This window comes from Aotus nancymaae, unplaced genomic scaffold (genome assembly GCF_030222135.1).
Source record: "Aotus nancymaae isolate 86718 unplaced genomic scaffold, 86718_ANA_hifiasm-v0.15.2.pri h1tg000020l, whole genome shotgun sequence".
NCBI classification, from domain to species: domain Eukaryota; kingdom Metazoa; phylum Chordata; class Mammalia; order Primates; family Aotidae; genus Aotus; species Aotus nancymaae.
In genome coordinates, this window is record NW_026988432.1 from 26,157,692 (window position 1) to 26,174,255 (window position 16,564).

At 41.6% G+C, this 16,564-nt stretch overlaps 1 non-coding gene across 1 annotated transcript; it reads left to right on the top strand.

Annotated features, from left to right (window-relative positions):
• The first annotated feature begins 264 nt into the window (after positions 1-264).
• On the top strand, positions 265-425 carry LOC135276175 (U1 spliceosomal RNA). The gene has a single exon (XR_010343733.1). It is a non-coding gene; the product is annotated as a U1 spliceosomal RNA (small nuclear RNA).
• The last annotated feature ends 16,139 nt before the right edge of the window (positions 426-16,564 follow it).

Here is a 16,564-nt window from a genome sequence, read left to right on the forward strand (position 1 = left end):
CAGTGTTTCACCATGTTGGCCAGGATGGTCTCAATCTCCTGACCTCGTGATTCCCCCCACTCCCCGCCGCTTCAGTCTCCCAAAGTTCTGGGATTACAAGTGTAATCCACAGCACCCGGCCAATTTATCTTTTTCTTAAAGGTAAATTTCTAGAGGTAGAATTGCTAGATCAAAGAAGATACAGATTTTTTTAATAGAGAGCTTTTAAAATAGCCAAGTTAGCCAAGGTTCTACCAATTTTACATTTGTGTATTAAAATGCGCAAAGCATCTGGCATAGGAGATACCACAGTCATGAAGGTGGTTTTCCCAGGTAAGGCTAATCCATTGCACTCTGGACATGATGACTCCTGAGATTATCCCAAATGGGGGAAACTCAACTGTATAATTTGTGGTAGTGGAGGACTGTGTGTGTGCTCTCCCCTGATGTTTATTAAAAAGAAAAAAATTTTGATTAAAAGTAAATAAAATAAAATGCACAAAGGAACAGCCCATACCTCACCCACACAAGGACAAAATAAAAGGCAGAGAGGGACAACCTCGTCGTCTGGATTTCCAGTTCAACTGCTGCTGAGAACACATATTTCAGAAAATAGTTATGTTTTATTTTTATCTTTTTTTTTGAATAGTGAGTTCTTGACCTTTGTCCCTGGACTCCTTGAAGTCCCACCATGTGTTATACCTTAGGATAATACAAAGGATACTGATTTTCTCTACTATGGAGGATTTGCAAGGGCAAGGAGCAAAGTTCCCCAGTTCCCATGGTACCTACCCCGACTCCAGCTCATACCCCTTGCCTGCTAACCAAATTTGACTGCAGAGGTACGGAAGCATGGGTGTGATGGAAAAAAAACAGCTTTTTTTTTTATATCTGGCTCTAGAACTTTGAAGCTACTCAACCTAAAGACAAGTCTACTCAAATGGCAAAGCCTACCAGTCATCTCTTGGCTCCCTCCCCTCCCCTCCCTCCAGAGCTCAGCCTCAGCTCCTGCCAGATCATGGCATCGTTACTCCTCCTGACCTAACATTCCCAGACAGTAGAAGACTTAGTCTGAAAATATATATGTTCCCCATGTGTGTCTGCATCTGTGAGAGACAGTCAGTCCAGCAGACCCTCACTGAGTGTTTGGGCATGCAGGGCCTTGAACCCAGTGCTATTAGAGATGTGGAGAATTTAAAAGAAAGACATGGCAAGGTGCAGTGGCTCACACCTGTAATCCCAACACTTTGGGAGGCTGAGGCGGGTGGATTGCTTGAAGTCAGGAGTTCAAGACCAGCCTGACCAACATGGTAAAATGCTATCTCTACTAAAAATTCAAAAAATTAGCCAGGCATGGTGGTAGGCGCCTGTAATCCCAGCTACTTGGGAGGCTGAGGCATGAGAATGGCTTGAATTCAGGAGGTGGAGGTTGCAGTGAGCCAAGATCACACTACTGCACTCCAGTCTGGGAGACAAAGAGAGACTCTATCTCAAAAAAAAAAAGAAAGAAAGAAAGAAAGGCATGGTCTTTACCTTCCAGAAATTAACCATCAGGTATGTGAGTTATACTCAGATAATAGATAATAATGACAAATGGGTACATTTTGAAAATCCTGTAACAGAAGTGAAGACACTGTGCTGTGGGAGGCTAACTTCCAGTCTGCAAAGCTGGAGACTTCATGGAGGAAGTGGAATTTAAGCCTGAAAGAAATGGAGGAAAGACAGTCCACGAAGAAGAAACAGTCTAAATAAAGGCAAAAAGATGGGGTCGTTCCTTCAAGAACCGCTGAGTTCCATTTAGCTGAGCGTAGTCTATCTGCACTGGACTGAAGTTTGTGTCCCCCTAAAATTTCTATGTTGAAACGCTAACCCCAAAGCATTGAAGATGGAGCCTTTGGGAGATGATTAGGTCATGGAGGTGGAGCCCTTATGAATGCGATTAGTGTTCCTAGAAGTACAAACCAAAAATAAAATTCTAAGCCCCCCAATTGACTGATGAAGCCCCCTCTCAGCCAAGGGCATTCCAAAGTAAACCTGAAAAACAAGTTCAGGCCATGATGGGACGGGGAGGTCAGATGTGCTTCATTAGACCTTCCTCTTTTTGGAATTCAGGCACAAATGGTCAGTACTACCATTAAAACAGAGATCTTAAGATTGACAAAACAGACTCTTTGCAGCACTAAGATACCAAATTCCAACCTGATTCTAGTATAGCATCATGTGATAGAGAGCAGGCCCTGAAAGAAATCAAAGTATTTTACCCTAAAATCTATTTATTTGAAATATTTTGAAATGGCCATGCAAGGCTGCCTCTTGTGGGGAAAATTACACTCTAGAGAATCCCCTTCCCTTTCCAGGTCTTTTCCCTGATCTAGAAAAGAATCAATTCTCTCAACCAGTTGCCAATCAGAAAATCTTTGAAACCACCTATGACCTGGAAGCACCCTCTGACCCCACTTGGAGTTGTCCTGCCTTTCCAAACTGAATCAGGGTGCACCTTACATGTATTGATTGATGTCTGCCTGTAACTTCTGTCCCCCTAAAATGTATAAAATTAAGCTGTGACCCAACTACCTTGGGCTCACGTTCTCAGGACTTCATCAGGCTGTGTCACGAGTCATGTCCTCACATTTGGCTCAAAGTAAATCTCTTCAAATATTTTATACAGTTTGACTCTTTTCGTTGACATAGGAAGAGGCCAGAAGCCAGGTATGCTGTCACACACCTGCAGTCCCAGCTACTCGGGAGGCTAAGACACGGGGATTGCTTGAGTCCAGGAGTTTGAGTTCAGCCTAGGCAATAGGGAAAGACTCTGTCTCTAAAAAAGAAAGAAGAGGAAGAAGAAGAAGGAGGAGGAGGAGGAGGAGGAGGAGGAGGAGGAGGCAGAGAGCTAGTCAGCTCTCCTTTTGCCATGTGAAGACACAGCAAGAAGATGGCTCTCTGTAAACCAGGAAGCCTTCACCAAGAACCCAACCCTGTTGAAACCCTGGTCTCAGACTTCCAGCCCCCAAAACTGTGAGAAATAAATATCTGTTGTTTAAGCCACTCAGTTTATAGTATGTTGTGATAGCAAGCACTGTCTAAGGTGGAGGAATAGAAGATGAAGTCAGGCAGGAATGCAGAGGCCAAACTTTGGAGGCCTGAATGCTGGGCCAAGAAACAGGGAGTTTTATTGACAACATTTGAGCAAGGAAGACATAGTCATAAGTGATCAGATATAATCGTCGACAACTATTTTCATTTGGAGATTAGACATCTAACCAAGAAAGACCAGAAAAGATGTAAATTGCCTATTGTGCCTTAACAAAATAACATAACCACTGCCATTGATGCGGACAGATTCCTGTTCATCTATGGATCATGCAACATAACAATGGATATGCACATTGTCCCACACGTGCCATTTTGATGTGGGGATGTTGTTTGCTTACAACTCAGAAAACTTTATGTGTGCTCAATCTTCATAGTCTGTTTGTGTGGGTCTTTCTCTCTGACCTGGTGTTCAGGATTTCCAGACAGAAGGAAGAGCAAGTGTACCTTCTGTGTCCAGATCCTTAAATGCATCTGAGCAGCCTTTGACCCCACCTGTCCCCATGCCTTTATTTCAACCCCACAAGTGGGTCAAATGAGAACCCCTCTCTTGTCTCGTCTCTCTCTCTCCCCCAGTCTCCTCCTTCCAGCCCAGAAATGGTCTTTATTGCCTTCTTGTGTGGTGAGAAATTGCCCTATATGACATCCTACCTAATTTCCTCTCCTATTGTTAACATGAATAAACTCAAAACTCTAATCCTCCAGCTTTGATTTATATAGAACCCACAAAGCTTACTTCTCCCAAAGAAGCTAGCTCTGCACATAAAAATCTTGCAAATGAAAATCCTATTATCACTGAAATGCACCTGAGACCCTATCTGGGAAATCAGGAACTGAAGTTGGTCTCTAGTCTTCAGCTAGATTTTGCAAAGCCCACTGTGTAGTAAATAATTTAATTTTGCCCAAAGAGAGGTCTGGCCTTTGCTGTTTGCCCCTGGGAGGTCACCTCTAAGCCCTTGGAATGTCCTTCCTGATAACTGTTTTTGTTTACTAAGGGACTTTGGACTACACCAGGAAGTCCAACAGTGTGATTTATAGTGAAAATTTGAGTCATATGATATCAGTTCAACCTCTAGAAGAGCTGAAACCTAAGGTCAGCCATGTGGAAAGTCAACCATGAAACCTCAATACGAACTTACGAACTCTTAGCCTGCCACAGTGGCTCATGCTTGTAATCCTAATACTTCGAGAGGCTAAGGTGGAAGTATCACTTGAGGCCAGGAGTTCAAGACCAGTCTGGGCCACATAGCAAGACCCTGTCTTTACAAAATAAATTTTAAAACTAGCCAAGCATGGTGACACATGCCTGTATTCCCAGCTACTTGGAAGGCTGAGCCTGGAGGATTGCTTGAGCCTAGGAATTTGAGGTTATAGTGAGCTCTGATTGTGCCACTGCACCCCAGCCTGGGTTACAGTGCAAGACTCGATATTTCTAAAATAAAATAAAATAACCCTGTACACCCAGGCTCAGGTGAGCTTCTTGGTTGGCAGTACTCCATATGTATTACCAAACATCTTTGCTAGAAGAGTAACACTGTTCACGACACAGGGAGAAGATGGATAAAAGCTCCACACTTGGAATTTTCTGGACCCTGCCCCACCTGTCTCTTCCCTTGGCTGATTTTCATCTGTATCCTTTCCCTGTACTAAACCGTAACCATGAGCATAACAGCTTTCAGTGAGCTTTGTGAATCCTTCTAGAAAATTCTAGCAAATGACCAAACCTGGGGATGGCCTTCGGAGCCCCCTGAGCCTACATTTGGTATCAGAAGTCAGGGTGGTCTTCAGGGCTATTTGTGTAACTCTTCATCCCCTGATAGTAGCTGCCACAGCCTCAGCGGGAAAAGAGGACCACAGAGCAACAAAAATTACCTGCACTGAGAATTACACCAGATAATATTTCCTAATACACACATATAAAAAGAAAACAGTGCACACTAGGTGAATGCTACTAGTGAGATGCAGGCTCTGAGTAGTACCAAATTCAGAAGACCGAACAGTGACTATGGGTGGATGTGGTCAGGGAGGGCTTCCTGGAGGTGGTGGGACTTGAGCTAGGATTTTGAGGACGTAGGGAAATTAAACGGGCACAGTGAAGAAGAGCATTCCAAGTAGGAAGGAATATTTATATCAGCTTGCTAAACTGGTATATTTAGAAATCTAGAGAGGAAAGGCTGCAGCAGAAAATTAAGGTATTATTGGCCTCGAAAGCTTCCTGATGTTATTTATCTCTGTGGGCTTCTTCATTAGCCAGTCACTGTAAAAATCTTTTCAAAATACCAAGAATCCCCTTGCTGATTTGGAACACAGAGGCAAGGATTCTATTCCTGATTCTTTGATCTTTTCCACAGCTCATGCTAAACATAATGCTCTGAAAGAGTAAATTGGCCATGAGAAAGATGGGATCGGTGAAGACCCGTGGCCTCTGTACTCACAAGAAAACCTTGGGAGTCAGCGAGGCTGCTGCACTACCCAACATCAGCCATGCCAGAGGATGCAGGTGCAGTGCCCATCTCCAGCAGGTGCCAGTCACAGAGGATGAAAGCAAACAGTGCCCCCTAGAGGTGTGTCATGGGGCTGCCCTGTGGGTAAGGAAAAGCTTTAAGGCTGCAAGCCTGATGTAAAATCACTGACTCTGATAATAGAAGTTACAGAGCATGAGCTTTTATACTGAAGGCCACAACATAATTGAGGCTAAGGAAACCAGGTGTGGTGGCACATGCCTGTACTCCCAGCTACTCGGGAGGCTGAAGTGGGAGGATCGCTTGAGCTCAGGAGTTCAAGGCTGCAGTGAGCTGTGATCATGCGACTGCACTCCAGCCTGGACGACAAAGCAAGATCCTGTCTCAAAAAATAAATAAACAAACAAACAAACAAGAACGCTAAGGAATCCCCCTACACACACACACACGCACAAACACACGTGCGCGTGCGCGCGCACACACACACACACGGTGAAATACTTTCAAGTATTCTTACCCCACATGGATATCTGGACTGTTTTCCATCTGTTCTCTCCAAAACACTAAAGCACACATAGGGAACAGAATTTTTCCCTTCTATTTCTATTCTCTCTATTCCTATTCTTTCTATTTTCTGTTCTTTTTCTATCTAATTATATCTATTTCTATTCTATTGTTTTGTATTCAAAACAATATAGAAAATAGAATTTCCCTTTTCAACAGGACATAACTTTTTTAGGAAGATCACAAACCTCCTTAGAATTTGATTTTAAAAAGTCCTGAACTCTTACCCTAACAACACACACACACACACACACACACACACACACACACACACGCTCTCATGCATGCACGCAAGACAGAGAGAGAGAGAGAGTTTTGTGCAAAACTCCAGATATCTCCAAAACCCCCCTGCCTCCCAAGACCAAAATGTGATCTCGACATCCAGTGGGAAGTCCCTTCCTTATGATGTTCATTACTTGACCTCTGTCAAGAGTTTCCAAATTTTGGCTATGTCATACTGTCAATGTGGTCATTTACTTTTAAAAGAAACTTGTTATGAGCTATGTAACGTGTAAAGGGTGATTCGTTAACTTATGAAGAGCTCTAAGAAAAAATCCACAATCCAGAGGTGGCTACTCAGCCCCTCAAATACTGATTGTTACTTAAATCCACACCACAGGTTTGTAAAATAGCATGAAGGGTGTTACAAATAATTGACATTGGCAAAATGAGTGATGTTCGAGGAATAAGGTTGCCATAAAAATTGTCCAAGCCCCTTGAAAACATTAATGCTAAATAAGCCAGACACAAAGGGACAAATATTATGTGATTCAACTTATATGAGTTAGTTGGAATAGTCAAATTCATAGAGATGAAAAGTAGAATGGTGGTTTCCTGGGGCTCGGAGAAAGGGGAGTTATTTTCTAACGGATGCAGAGTTTCAGTCTGGGACAATAAAAAAGTTATGGAGATGCATGGTGGAGCTGGTTGCGTGACATTGTGAATGTACTTAATGTCACAGAACTATATACTTCAGAATGGTTCAAATGGTAACTCTTAATGTATATTTTATCACACTGAAAAAAATGTTTGCAGACCCTCCCATGCCTACATGAATGAAGTATAAGGAACAGGCAAGCCCAGGACCTAATACCTTAGGAGAAAACATTAGAGAAAGCATCTGTCCCCACAATTTAGGGACTCCAACCAATATCTCATGTTAACATTTTAATCCAAAGTGACTGCAGGCCAGGCGTGGTGGCTGAAGCTTGTAATCCCAGCACTTTGGGAGGCCAAGGCAGGTGGATCACGAGGTCAGGAGTTTGAGACCAGTATGACCAACACAGTGAAACCCCATTTCTACTAAAAGTACAAAAATTAGCTGGATGTGGTGGCAGGTGTCTGTAGTCCCAGCTACTCAGGAGGCTGAGGCAGAAGAATCCCTTGGACCTGGGAGGCGGGGGTTGCAGTGAGCAAAGATCACACCACTGCACTCCAGCCTCGGCTACAGAGCAAGACTCAGTCTCAAAAAAAAAAAAAAGTGGCTACAATGATTTACAATAGCCAGGATAGCCAATCTTAGGCTCTGGGCTTGACTTGATTTCAAAGTCATCAGAAATCATAGCATCCTCTTCTAAGTAACCCTTTCATGAAGTCTGTGAGAGGGGTGTCCCCTAAGCTTAAGGAGCACAAGGTGTGACTGTTTTTATGCTTGTATATCTGGAAGAATTCTGTCAAAAATTTGCTTTCACTGTAACATCCCATCACTGGCCAGATTGCGGAGAACGTTTCCCGCCTAATCACCAGAGGAACCTGACAATTGCTGAACAGGCCAGATTCGCCTTAAGTCACTCCCCAAGTTCAGAAGAAACTCAGGGCCTGGCCTTCAGCCAAGAATGCAGCGAAACAGACAGTAGCTCAGGCCTCTAGGTTGGCCCCAGCTGAGCAGACAGCTGTCCAAAAACTTCACCCTAATGGGATTGCTTTGACTTAGAGAAAAGCCACAGGATTTTTAGAGTCCCATCTTGTCTCCACCCAGACTCAAAAGAGAAACTGTAGCCACACCAAGATCAGTTGCTGGAGAATATGCAGGGGAATAAAGGAAGATTGTCTACTTAATTAAGAAGCTAACTCAGTTATTCATCAGAAACGCTAAGTCCATGCTGCAGTATAGACAAATAGAGACTTTAAATATAAAATGTTGGACTGTATTATAACTAAGTTAAAGCTTATGAGGAAAGATTAGAAAATTGTAAATTCTCAGATTTCAGAAGTATTGCATCCTAAAAGAACAAGGAGTGAAATTGCCAACAGTCAACACAAGGTCCACCAATGCAAATGAACTTCAGATATTAATTAGTTAGCTCTTTCAGTTACCAGTTAATATTTACTGAACGCCTCCAATATGCCAAACAGCTCTGAGATAGCATGCAGGAATAAGGGTGGTGTGGCTTTTTTTTTTCTTTTTTTTTTTTTCTGTTTCCGTAGAAGCTTATGGCTATTAAAAGGGAAGCAGAAACACAAAAAATAATTTAGCGGTTAAAGGGTTTTTTTTTCCTACAACACTTTTGTGTCAGAACCAAATATGAGGATTTTCCACAACCAATTCTCCAATGCAAACTAGGTGTCCTACGACTCTACTCAATTCAATGCTAACATTAACTACCTGGACTCCACAGGTTTAAGGGCGGAGACCCACAAGACTGTCCTCACTTCAGACGCCAATTGCAAGCATTGGGTTTCCAGGTTACCCACACTTCTGTCCAACTTGGCAACAAAGTTCCAGATTCCCATAAGCGCCTTCATTTACTAATGTGCCAGAACAGCTGGCAGAACTCAGGAAAGCAATCTGCTTACATTTACCAGTTCATCGTAAAAGATACAACTCAGGAACAGCCAAATGGAGGAAATGCGTAGAGCAGGACAAGAAGGGGGTGGCGGGGGTGATGCACAGGTCTTCCATGCCCTCTCCAGGTGTGCCACCCTCCCGGCACCTTGATGAATCCACCACCCAGAAGCTCTCTGGATTGTTCAGTAGTGTTTATAGAGCTCAGTCTCTAGCATTCACCTCTTCCCTTCCCAAAGTCAGTAGGTGGGGCTCAAAGTTCCAACCCTCTAATCACTTGCTCTTTCTGGTGACCAGCCCCATCTTGAGGCCAGTAGGGTCCCCACTGTAAGTCACTCAGGTGTGATGGAAAGGGGTTTGTTATGAATAACAAAAGACACTCCCCTCACTCAGGAAATGCCAAGGGTTTTTAGTGGCTCCATGCCAGGAACTGGGACAAAGACCAAATATACTTTTGTATTAATCAACAGTGGTCACATAAAATGTTCAAAGTGGGTTCTGTGGGGTGCAAAGGAAGACAAGATAATTTTATTGAGGATGATGAGTTGGGAAAAGCCTCAGACAGGAGGCTGTGACTGTTTTAAAAGATAATAGGTGTTCACTGGGTAGACAATGGAAGAAATGGCAAAGGGACCAAGAACAAGGAAATGGTCCAGCGCCGCACACTGGGCACAGCAGAAACTCACAAGAAGAACTACGCAGCTCCCAGCCAGTCTCCTTGATTCCAGCATTGCCCCCATTCACCACCCAAAAGCCAGAGGAACTTTTAGAAATGATATCAAATGAGCTGAGCACAGTGGCTCACGCCTGTAATCCCAGGACTTTGGGAGGTCGAGGCGGACAGAGCATTTGAGGTCAAGAGTTGGAGACCTGCCTGGGCAACATGGTGAAACCCCGTCTCTACTAAATACAAAAATTAGCTGGGTGTGGCGGCAGGCGCCTGTAATCCCAGCTACTCCGGAGGCTGTGGCAGAAGAATCACTTGAACCCAGAAGGCAGAGGTTGCAGTGAGCAGAGATCACACCTCTGCACTCCAGCCTGGGTGACAGAGGGAGACTCTGTCTCAGGAAAAAAAGAAAAAAAAGAAGCTGTTAAATGGCCGGGCACAGTGGCTCACATGGTGGAAGGATGATCACTCAAGGCCAGAAGTTCAAGACCAGCCTGTACAACATAGTGAAACTCCCAACTCCACAAAGAATTTTTTTTAAAATTTTTTAACCTTAAAAAAAAAAAAAAAGCTGTTTCAAGTTTTATCACTTTTCTGCTTTCAACCCTCCAAGGATTTTTCCATCCCACATTAAATAAATTCCAAACTCTTTACTCTGGTCAATAAGGCCCAACAATCTGCCCCCTGCCTATTTCTCTGTCATGAGGTAACAATGTTTTTTTCCCTTTGTTGGCTCTGTGAAAGACTCAGATACCAAGATGAAATCGCTTTTTCAGACCCAGACAAAATAGGGCCAGGAAGAGAAGGTATGAAGGAGGGAAGACTCCCACTTATGCATCTGAGAGAAGAACTGTTTCCAAGGACTTTCTAAAAACCCACCCAAGAAACCCTTTTATATCCTTTATGCATCTCCTGGTTTGATAAGTTTTATCATTAGACACTCTGAAGGACTGCAGTAATTCAGATAAGATGTTCTCTGAAGAACACTTGCCCAGCAACAGGATCTCCACCAATGAACTGACAACTCTGGCTTTGAACCTCAGGAACCAATGAACTCTGTTTCTAAGCAGCTTATGTAAATCTCTTTTTGCTAATAAAAGCTCCTCTTATCCTTCCCTCAATGCACTGGTGGTTTGCCATTCCATGCATTCTGAATTATAATCCTTATTTCTTATTCCTGATTAAACTCAACATATTTAGGGATAATTTTCTCGTGTCTTTTTTTAGGTTGACAGCTCCATCCTAGCTTAATTGAGCCTCATGGCTGTTCTTCAAACACACCATGCTTTTTCCCATCTCACTGTCTTTGGGCTTGTGGTACCCCTGGTTAGCAGTGGAGGACCTTGTCAGTGGTGCAAGAAGTTTGGAGGCAGGATAATGACGTGTTGACAGCACAGACTCTCATGTCAGATTTCCTTGGTGCAAGGCCTCGCTCTTCCTCTTACTAGCTGTGAGGAATTATTTAACTTCTGTTTGTCTTGCTTTCCTCATCTGTAGGATAGAGACACTAAACAAAAATAGCACTTACATCAAGGGTTATTGAAAAAAATCAGATGAGTTAATTCATGCAAAGCATTTAATGTGATGTCTGGAACATAACATAGAGGTTGGATTACTTCTTTTTCTTTAGGTGAAGCTGGAACACATTGAAGAATTTTGTTTTGGTTTAGTTTTGACTTTTTAATTCTTAATTTTTAACTTTTTGACTTTTTAATTCTCAATTTTTTGAGATAAGAGTCTCACTCTGTCTCCCAAGCTGGAGTACAGTGGTGCAATCTCAGCTCACTGCAACTTTCGCCTCCCAGGTTTAAGTGATTCTCATGCCTCAGCCTCCCAGGTCGCTGGGACTACAGGCATGCATCACCACACCCAGCTAATCTTTATATTTTTAGTAGAGACGGTGTTTCACCCTGTTGGCCAGGCTGGTCTCGAATTCCTGACCTCAAGTGATCCACCCACCTCAGCCTCCCAAAGTGCTGGGATTACAGGCATGAACCACTGCACCTGGCCTCTTAATTTTTAATTTTTGTGGGTACATTGTAGGTGCATATATTTGTAGGGTACATGAGGGTTTTGATATAAGCGCACAATGTGAAATAAGTGCGTCATGGAGAATGGGGTATCCATCCTCCCATGCATTTATCCTGTAAGTTACAAACAATCCAATTACACTCTTCTAGTTATTTTTAAACGTACAGTTATTATTAACTATAGTCACCTTGTTGTGCTATCAAATAGTATGTCTTATTCATTCTTTCTATTTTTTTAACCCATTAACCATCCCACCTTTCCCCAGTCCCGCACTATCTTCCCAGACTCTGGTGACCATCCTTCTACTCTCTAAGTCCATGAGTTCAATAGTTTTGATTTTTAGATCCTACAAATAACTGAGAACACGTGGTGTTTGTCTTTCTGTGACGAGTCTATTTCACACAATGATCTTCGGTTCCATCCATGTTGTTGCAAATGACTGGATCTCATTCTCTTTTGTGACTGCATCATACTCCATTGTGTAAATGTACCACATTTTCTTTATCAATTAATCTGTCGATGGGCATTTAGGCTACTTCCAAATCTTAGCTATAATAAACAGTGCCGCAACAAACATAGGAGTGCAGATATCTCTTCAGTGTACTGGTTTCCTTTCTTTCGGGTATATACCCAACAGTGGGATTGCTGGGTCATATGGTAGCTCAATTTTTAGTTTTTTTAAGAAACCTCCAAACTGTTCTCCATAGCGGTTGTACTAATTTACATTTCTACCAACAGCATATGAAGTTCCCCTTTTCTCTACATCCTCACCAGCATTTATTATGGCCTATCTTTTGGATACAAGCCATTTCAACTGGAGTGAGATGACATCTCATTGTAGTTTTGATTTGCATTTCTCTGATGATCAGTGATGCTGAACACCTTTTCACGTAACTGTTTGCCATTTGTATGTCTTCTTTTGAGAAATATGGATCCAAATCTTTTGCCCATTCTTTTTATTGAATTATTAGATTCTTTCCTGTAGAGTCGTCTGAACTCCTTATATATTCTGGTTATTAATCTCTTGCCAGAGGAGTAGTTTGCAAATATTTTTTCCTATTCCGTGGGTTGTCACCTCACTTTGTTGATTGTTTCCTTTGCTGTGCAGAAGCTGTTTAACTTAATGTGATCCCATTTGTTCATTTTTGCTTTGGTTGCCTGTGCTTGTGGGGTAGTATTCAAGAAATTTCTGCCCAGAACAATGTCCTGGAGATTTTCACCAATGTTTTCTTGTAGTAGTTTCATAGTTTGAGGTCTTAGATTAAAGTCTTTAATCCATTTTGATTTTATTTTTGTACATGGTGAGAGACAGGGGTCTGGTTTCATTCCCTTATGGATATCCAGTCATCCCAGCTACCATTTATTAAAGAGACTGTATTTTCCCCCAGTAAAAGTTCTTGGCATCTTTGTAGAAAATGAATTTACATAGACAAATTCTGAATAAGAGAGTATAATAAGGTCAATTTTCTACTTTATCGTGTCTGCGATTAAGAGTGAAGGAAATGGAGGTTAGATTTGAACAATAAGGAGCTTTTATATTCCTTTATTCAGCAAACTTTGATTCTAGACAACGTACTAGATGCTGGGAGAGTTACTGCTACCACTACACGGTTTTGGATTTAGGTTCTAGCATCCAGCATAAACAGTTTCCCTGCACCTGTTAAAACTGCATATTCAAAATTTGCCTTTCCAAGAAGATAGACCAAATTCTAGGCCTGGGTCCTTCTTTTTTTAGACGGAGTTTTGCTCTTATTACCCAGGCTGGAGTGCAATGGCGCGATCTCAGCTCACCGCAACCTCCGCCTCCTGGGTTCAGGCAATTCTCCTGCCTCAGCCTCCCGAGTAGCTGGGATTACAGGCACGCGCCACCATGCCCAGCTAATTTTTTGTATTTTTAGTAGAGACGGGGTTTCACCATGTTGACCAGGATGGTCTCGATCTCTTGACCTCGTGATTCACCCGCCTTGGCCTCCCAAAGTGCTGGGATTACAGGCGTGAGCCACCGCACCCGGCCGTCCTTCTTAATTAAAGAATGGAAAAGGACACTCAACTGGAAGTTGAGACCTCGATTCTGATCTTCATCTAAAAATGGGTGATATGGTTTGGCTGTGTCCCCGCCCAAATCTCATCTTGAATTGTAGCTCCCATAGTCCCCACGTGTCATGGAGGGACCCAGTGGAAGGTAATTGAAACATGGGGAGAGTCTTTCTCATGATGTTCTCATGATCGTAAGTCTCATGAGATCTGATGGTCTTAAAAAGGGCAATTCTCCTGCCTACAATCTCTTGCCTGCCACCATGTAAGACACGCCTTTGATCCTCCTTCACCTTCTGCCATGATTGTGAGACCTTCCCAGCCATGTGAAACTGTGAGTTCATTAAACTTCTTTTTCTTTATAAATTACCTGGTCTCAGCTATTTGTATTTCTTCATCACAGTATGATTAAAATGAACTAATGCAAGGGGGGTGGTCATACCTTCCCTAATGACCTCACAGAATTGCTGTATATACAAAATAAGATACTTGACCTGGAGGCCCAAGGAAAGACTTCACTCTTATTCTGGATAGGTTGCTGTCACTTTGGGGTTTTTTTAATGAAAGAAGTATATCCTCATGGACAAAAATTCAAATAGTAAAATAAGGCATAAAATCAAAAATTAAAGTCTTCTTTTTCCTGCTCAACCAAGCCTAACCCATGTTTTCTCTATCCAAAAAGTAGTCATACTTCAACAGTTTTTTATGCAGCCTCTCTGAAAAAAAAGAAAAAATCTTTCACATATCTGTACTTTACATGTGTGTGCTTTTAAAATTTTACATACATGGGATTGTGGAGGTTTTAAAACATGAACACTAAATTATTTGACACTCATTTTGTCAAGTGGCAAAGTCTAAATGCCCTCCCCTTGAATCTGGGTTCACTGACTGCTTAACACAAGTTCAAACAGAATACAGTACAAGTGAGGCTGTGCCAAGTGCTTGGACCAAGACTTCAAAACCTAGTAGCTTCCATTTCCCTTGCCTTGAGATGCTTGTTCTCAGAACTCAGCCACATGCTGTGAACAAGCAGGACAACCACATAAAGATACCTCATTCAAGGCAACAGCCAACATCAACTGTAAGATGTGTGAACAAGAAAGCTTTCACGTGATTCCGTCTCTAAACATTAGGTCACCCCCAACCTGTAAGCCATCCTAGCTAACTCCAGGTGGAACAAGACAAGTTGTTCCTGCCAAGCTCTCCTAATTTACAGGTTTGCAAGCATAATTAATAATTGTAGTTTGAAGTCACTAAGTTTGGGATGATTTTCATGCAGCAATAGATAACTGGAGCAGTGATTACATTTTACCCACTGCTGTGAATATTACATTTTTTGTTTTTAATAAAAGATCTTTCAGTAATAACACATACATATCTAAATAGCTTATTTTAATAACTTAGCCTTCCATTGTATGGCTGTTCCATATCAAATGAATCAATATTCTATTAATGAGCAGTTAGGTTATTTTCAGGGTTTCATCATTACAAACAAAACTGAGATGAGCATAGCGTATTTTGGGCTATATCTGTAGGATACATTTCGAATAGTTAAATGCTGGGTCAAAAGGAATAAGCATATAAAATTTTGATAGCTGTGGCCAAATTCCATATCCCACTCCCCAAAAATAATAAGGGTTGTATCAGTTTATGCTTTTACCTATTTTTCTGTATCTTTAGCATTGGATTCATCAGACTTCTGAATTTTTGAAAATCTAATATTTTTTAGAAAGTTATCTAATTATTGTTTTGTTTGCATTCCTTTAATTATGGTTGAGAAATTCTGATTCAAATTCTCTGAAAAAGGACAAACCAAATTCAGTTTTAGTTCATTTGGAGGTTTTTGGGTTTGGTTTTTTTGTTGTTATTGTTGTTTTAGAGACAGTGTCTTGCTACGTTGGCCCGGCTGGTTTTGAACTCCTGGCCTCAAGTGATTCTCCTCCCGCTCAGCCTCCTAAAGTGCTGAAATTATAGGCATGAGCTACTGCACCTGGCCTTAATTTTGGAATAACAGCCATATACTACCTGAGGCTTTGAGAAGATAGGATTGCCCCAAAGAAACCTGAAGGCTTCTCCTCTTCTTCCTTCCTCAGAGAACCCCAATAGGTTCAGGTGTTGGGAAACCATGTGTTTCAGCGGAAGCTGGGCTTATTCCTACTCCAGAAACTGATCTTTGATTAGCCTAACCAGACGTTCTCAAACTTTTTCCTCTCCATATCCCTTTAAACCCTTAAAAATCACTGAACATCTCCAGAGCACTTTTATGTGGATTATACCCATTGATATTTACTGTACAAGAAATTAAAACTGAGAAATTTTAAAACATTTATTAATTTATTAAAAATAACTAATAAACAATTACATGCTAAAATACTTTATGAAAAATAATTTTCAAAACAAAAATAGTAAAAAAAAGAGACTTTTACATTTTTGCAAATTAATGTCTGGCTTAGTGAAAGACACTTGGATTCTCTGCTTCTGCATTAGATATGTTGCAATATTGTTTTTGTTGAAATAAATAAAGAGAATCTAGCTTAACAAAAATGTAGGGCATTTTGATGGTTTTTAAATAATTGTGGACCTTCTTCCTTAATACTACACTAAAACTTGACAAGTAATATATACTTTTTTTGCCTTAAACAACAGATATTTATTTTCTCAGAGTTCTTGAGGCTGAAGATCTGAGATCAAGCTGCCAGCAGAGCCAGTTTCTGGAGAGGCTCTCTTTCCAGTCTGCAGGTGGCAGCTTCTCACTCTGACCTCTCCTGGCTTTTCCTCCCTACGCACTGGACAGCAAGAGCCTAAGAGGTGATTTATTCTTAGCAGTTAGCTGTCATGTTGAATCAGAAATCCAATCACTAAGCTTTTCATATCTGTTACATTAAAATCTACTGCTCTTTCTTGAACTTTGAAATTTTTATCCATGCATGATTGTGTGATATCATGCTTTGG